A 6,660-nucleotide genomic window follows, 5' to 3' on the forward strand; every position below is an offset into this window, starting at 1 on the left:
CGTGATCTAGGCTCACTGCAGCCTCTGCCTCCTGGGTTCAAGTGATTCTCTGCCTCAGCCTCTTGAGTAGCTGGGACTACAGGGGTGCACCACCACGCTTAGCTAATTTTTGTACTTTTTTAGTAGAGTTGGGGTTTCACTATGTTGGCCAAGCTAGTCTCAAACTCCTGACCTCAAGTGATCCTCCCACCTTTGCCTCCTAAAGTGCTGAGATTATGAGTGTGAGCCACCATGCTCAGCCCCAAGTCTCATCTTGATGGCTCCAGTGTGGAGCAAATCACAGTTCCTAACTCACCCTTTGAAGGGCTAAGAAACTCCGAAATGATTCAGATTTCAATTAGGGAGTTTGTGAACCTTCTCCTGTCTCCTTGCTCTGATTCCTGGGTTGTTGGTGGGAGCAGAAAGCAGAGATAAGATCCAAGCCAGGCCACTTGATAAAGAATCATGCCTTTTTCTCCTTCCTCTCCCTCACGATCCTGAGCAGGCATAGGTATGACTGGGACACTCCAATTCATTACTGAGCTGAAGGCAGCAGATCACAGAAGGAAAGCTAGAGAATGGGGAGGGGAGCCAAGAGTTAGAAAACCAGTGACTTAAACACAAGGCCCCCTTGCTTTGCAGCACATATACCAAAATTGGAATGAGACTGAGAGATTAGCATGGCCCCTGTGCAAAGAGGACACAAAAATTCCTGAAGTGTTTCATATTGTTTTCAGGGGCTGGTTAAAAAGATTCTGGAGATGGATAGTGATGAGGGCTGAACAACAATGTGAATGTACTTAATGTCACTGAACTGTACAGTTAAAAATGGCCAAAATGGTAAATTTTGTTATATTTTACCACAATTTTTATAAACAAATAAACATGACCCTGAGAGATAAAAGGGTACATAAAGACATCATAAAGAGCAGCAAGCTATGAAGTGAAAGTCACACAGTTATATTAATGATGCCAATTATAGCCAAAAGAAAAGCAAATCTTGAAACCCCTATGCAAGCCCTCAGTCATTTCATATACCATGATGTAAGTTCAGAGTATTAGAATGAGCAGGCTCGATGTCCTCTGGGTTCAAAGCCCAACTCTGACACTTAATAGCTGTGTGAACTTGGACAAGACACCTAACCTCTCTGAGCCTGTTTCCATGTGTATAAAATGAAAATGACATCGATTTAGTCCAAGATGGCCGAATAGGAACAGCTCCAGTCTACAGCTCCCAGCGTGAGCGATGCAGAAGGCGGGTGATTTCTGCATTTCCAACTGAGGTACCGGGTTCATCTCACTGGGGCTTGTCGGACAGTGGGTGCAGGACAGTGGGTGCAGTGCACCGAGCGTGAGCCGAAGCAGGGCGAGGCATCGCCTCACCTGGGAAGTGCAAGGGGGTCAGGGAATTCCCTTTCCTAGCCAAGGGAAGCTGTGACAGATGGCACCTGGAAAATGGGGTCACTCCCACCCTAATACTGTGCTTTTCCAATGGTCTTAGAAAACGGCACACCAGGAGATTACATCCCGTGCATGGCTCGGAGGGTCCCACGCCCACAGAGCCTGGCTCATTGCTAGCACAGCAGTCTGAGATTGAACTGCAAGGTGGCAGCAAGGCTGGGGGAGGGGCACCCGCCATTGCTGAGGCTTGAGTAGGTAAACAAAGCAGCTGGGAAGCTCGAACTGGGTGGAACCCACCACAGTTCAAGGAGGCCTGCCTGCCTCTGTAGACTCCACCTCTGGGGGCAAAGCATAGCCGAACAAAAGGCAGCAGAAAGCTCTGCAGACTTAAATGTCCCTGACTGACAGCTTTGAAGAGAGTAGTGGTTTTCCCAGCACGGAATTTGAGATCTGAGAACTGACAGACTGACTCCTCAGGTGGGTCCCTGACCCCTGAGTAACCTAACTGGGAGGCACCCCCCCAACAGGGGCAGACTGACACCTCACATGGCCAGGTATCCCTCTGAGACGAAGCTTCCAGAGGAACAATCAGGCAGCAACATTTGCTGTTCAGCAATATCCACTGTTCTGCAGCCTCCGCTGCTGATACCCAGGCAAACAGGGTCTGGAGTGGACCTCCAGCAAACTCCAACAGACCTGCAGCTGAGGTTCCTGACTGTTAGAAGGAAAACTAACAAACAGAAAGGACATCCACACCAAAACCCCATCTGTACGTCACCATCATCAAAGACCAAAGGTAGAAAAAACCACAAAGATGGGGAAAAAACAGAGCAGAAAAGCTGAAAATTTTAAAAATCAAAGCGCCTCTCCCTCCTCCAAAGGAACACAGCTCCTCACCAGCAATGGAACAAAGCTGGATGGAGAATGACTTTGACGAGTTGAGAGAAGGCTTCAGATGATCAAACTTTTCCGAGCTAAAGGAGGAAGTTCGAACCCATTGCAAAGAAGCTGAAAACCTTGAAAAAAGATTAGACGAATGGCTAACTAGAATAACCAGTGTAGAGAAGTCTTTAAATATCCTGATGGAGCTGAAAACTATGGCACAAGAACTACGTGACTCATGCACAAGCTTCAATAGCCGAATCGATCAACTGGAAGAAAGGGTATCAGTGATTGAAGATCAAATGAATGAAATGAAGCGAGAAGAGAAGTTTAGAGAAAAAAAGTAAAAAGAAACGAACAAAGCCTCCAAGAAATATGGGACTATGTGAAAAGACCAAATCTACATCTGATTGGTGTACCTGAAAATGACGGGGAGAATGGAACCACGCTGGAAAACACTCTGCAGGATATTATCTTGGAGAACTTCCCCAACCTAGCAATGCAGGCCAACATTCAAATTCAGGAAATACAGAGAATGCCACAAAGATACTCCTTGAGAAGAGCAACTCTAAGACACATAATTGTCAGATTCACCAAAGTTGAAATGAAGGAAAAAATGTTAAAGACAGCCAGAGAGAAAGCTCAGGTTGCCCACAAAGGGAAGCCCATCAGACTAACAGCGGATCTCACGGCAGAAACTCTACAAGCCAGAAGAGAGTGGGGGCCAATATTCAGCATTCTTTTTTTTTTTTTTAATGTTTAACTTTTTTTTTCTTTTTTTTTTTTATTATTATTAGACTTTAAGTTTTAGGGTACATGTGCAAAATGTGCAGATTAGTTACATATGTATACATGTGCCATGCTGGTGTGCTGCACCCATTAACTCGTCATTTAGCATTAGGTATATCTCCTAATGCTATCCCTCCCCCCTCCCCCCACCCCACAACAGTCCCCAGAGTGTGATGTTCCCCTTCCTGTGTCCATGTGTTCTCATTGTTCAATTCCCATCTGTGAGTGAGAACATGCGGTGTTTGGTTTTCTGTCCTTGCGATAGTTTACTGAGAATGATGATTTCCAATTTCATCCATGTCCCTACAAAGGACATGAACTCATCAGTTTTTATGGCTGCATAGTATTCCATGGTGCATATGTGCCACATTTTCTTAATCCAGTCTATCATTGTTGGACATTTGGGTTGGTTCCAAGTCTTTGCTATTGTGAATAGTGCCGCAATAAACATACATGTGCATGTGTCTTTATAGCAGCATGATTTATAGTCCTTTGGGTATATACCCAGTAATGGGATGGCTGGGTCAAATGGTATTTCTAGTTCTAGATCCCTGAGGAATCGCCACACTGACTTCCACAATGGTTGAACTAGTTTACAGTCCCACCAACAGTGTAAAAGTGTTCCTATTTCTCCACATCCTCTCCAGCACCTGTTGTTTCCTGACTTTTTAATGATCGCCATTCTAACTGGTGTGAGATGGTATCTCATTGTGGTTTTGATTTACATTTCTCTGATGGCCAGTGATGATGAGCATTTTTTCATGTGTCTTTTGGCTGCATAAATGTCTTCTTTTGAGAAGTAATTAATTCAAGATGGATTAAAGACTTAAACGTTAGACCTAAAACCATAAAAACCCTAGAAGAAAACCTAGGCATTACCATTCAGGACATAGGCATGGGCAAGGACTTCATGTCTAAAACACCAAAAGCAATGGCAACAAAAGCCAAAATTGACAAATGGGATCTAATTAAACGAAAGAGCTTCTGCACAGCAAAGGAAACTACCATCAGAGTGAATAGGCAACCTACAAAATGGGAGAAAATGTTCACAACCTACTCATCTGACAAAGGGCTAATATCCAGAATCTACAATGAGCTCAAACAAATTTACAAGAAAAAAACAACCCCATCAAAAAGTGGGCAGAGGATATCAACATTCTTAAAGCAAAGAATTTTCAACCCAGAATTTCATATCCAGCCAAACTAAGCTTCATTAGTGAAGGAGAAATAAACTCCTTTACAGACAAACAAATGCTGAGAGATTTTTGTCATCACCAGGCCTGCCCTACAAGAGCTCCTGAAGCACTAAACATGGAAAGGAACAACTGGTACCAGCCACTGCAAAAACATGCCAAATTGTAAAGAACATTGATGCTAGGAAGAAACTGCATCAAATAACGAGCAAAATAACCAGCTAACATTATAATGACAGGATCAAATTCACACATAACAATATTAACCTTAAATGTAAATGAGCTAAATGCTCCAATTAAAAGACACAGACTGGCAAATTGGATAAAGAGTCAAGACCCATCAGTGTGCTGTATTCAGGAGACCCATCTGATGTGCCGAGACACACATAGGCTCAAAATAAAGGGATGGAGGAAGATCTACCAAGTAAATGGAAAAGAAAAAAAGGCAGGGCTTGCAATCCTAGTCTCTGATAAAACAGACTTTAAACCAACAAAGATAAAAAGAGACAAAGAAGGCCATTACATAATGGTAAGAGGATCAATTCAACAAGAAGAGCTCACTATCCTAAATATATATATACACCCAATACAGGAGCACCCAGATTCATGAAGCAAGTCCTTAGAGACCTACAAAGAGATTTGGACTCCCACACAATAATAATGGGAGACTTTCACACCCCACTGTCAACACTAGACAGATCAACCAGACAGAAAGTTAACAAGGATATCCAGGAATTGAACTCAGCTCTGCACCAAGTGGACCTAACAGACATCTACAGAACTCTCCACCCCAAATCAACAGAATATACATTCTTCTCAGCACCACATCACACTTATTCCAAAGTTGACCACATAGTTGGAAGTAAAGCACTCCTCAGCAAATGTAAAAGAACAGAAATCATAACAAACTGTCTCTCAGACCACAGTGCAATCAAACTAGAACTCAGGATTAAGAAACTCACTCAAAACTGCTCAACTACATGGAAACTGAACAACCTGCTCCTGAATGACTACTGGGTACATAACGAAATGAAGGCAGAAATAAAGATGTTCTTTGAAACCAATGAGAACAAAGACACAACATACCAGAATCTCTGGGACACATTTAAAGCAGTGTGTAGAGGGAAATTTATAGCACTAAATGCCCACAGGAGAAAGCAGGAAAGATCTAAAATTGACACCCTAACATCACAATTGAAAGAAATAGAGAAGCAAGAGCAAACACATTCAAAAGCTAGCAGAAGGCAAAAAATAACTAAGATCAGAGCAGAACTGAAGGAAATAGAGACACAAAAAACCCTTCAAAAAATCAATGAATCCAGGAGCTGGTTTTTTGAAAGATCAACAAAATTGATAGACTGCTAGCAAGACTAATAAAGAAGAAAAGAGAGAAGAATCAAATAGACACAATAAAAAATGATAAAGGGGATATCACCACCGATCCCACAGAAATACAGACTACCATCAGAGAATACTATAAACACTTCTATGCAAATAAACTAGAAAATCTAGAAGAAATGGATAAATTCCTGGACACATACACCCTCCCAAGAGTAAACCAGGAAGAACTCGAATCCCTGAATAACCAATAACAGGCTCTGAAATTGAGGCAATAATTAATAGCCTACCCACCAAAAAAAGTCCAGGACCAGACAGATTCACAGCTGAATTCTACAAGAGGTACAAGGAGGAGCTGGTACCATTCCTTCTGAAACTATTCCAATCAATAGAAAAAGAGGGAATCCTCCCTAAGTCATTTTATGAGGCCAGCATCATCCTGATACCAAAGCCTGGCAGAGACACAACAAAAAAAAGAGAATGTTAGACCAATATCCCTGATGAACATTGATGCAAAAATCCTCAATAAAATACTGGCAAACTGAATCTAGCAGCACATCAAAAAGCTTATCCACCATTATCAAGTGGGCTTCATCCCTGGGACGCAAGGCTGGTTCAACATACGCAAATCAATGAACATAATCCAGCATATAAATAGAACCAAAGACAAAAACCACATGATTATCTCAACAGATGCAGAAAAGGCCTTTGACAAAATTCAACAGCCCTTCATGTTAAAAAATCTCAATAAATTAGGTATTGATGGGACATATCTCAAAATAAGAGCTATTTATGACAAACCCACAGCCAATATCATACTGAATGGGCAAAGACATTCTTTGAAAACTGGCACAAGACAGGGATGCCCTCTCTCACCACTCCTATTCAACATAGTGTTGGAAGTTCTGGCCTGGGCAATCAGATAGGAGAAAGAAATAAGTGTATTCAATTAGGAAAAGAGGAAGTCAAATTGTCCCTGTTTGCAGATGACATGATTGTATATTTAGAAAACCCCATCGTCTCAGCCCAAAATCTCCTTAAACTGATAGGCAACTTCAGCAAAGTCTCAGGATACAAA

The 6,660-nt window shown here is 42.2% G+C and overlaps 1 pseudogene; it reads left to right on the top strand.

Annotated features, from left to right (window-relative positions):
• The first annotated feature begins 610 nt into the window (after positions 1-610).
• Positions 611-711, top strand: LOC112209853 (U6 spliceosomal RNA; annotated as a pseudogene).
• The last annotated feature ends 5,949 nt before the right edge of the window (positions 712-6,660 follow it).

This window comes from Pan troglodytes, chromosome 6, assembly GCF_028858775.2.
Source record: "Pan troglodytes isolate AG18354 chromosome 6, NHGRI_mPanTro3-v2.0_pri, whole genome shotgun sequence".
Classification (NCBI taxonomy): Eukaryota; Metazoa; Chordata; class Mammalia; order Primates; family Hominidae; genus Pan; species Pan troglodytes.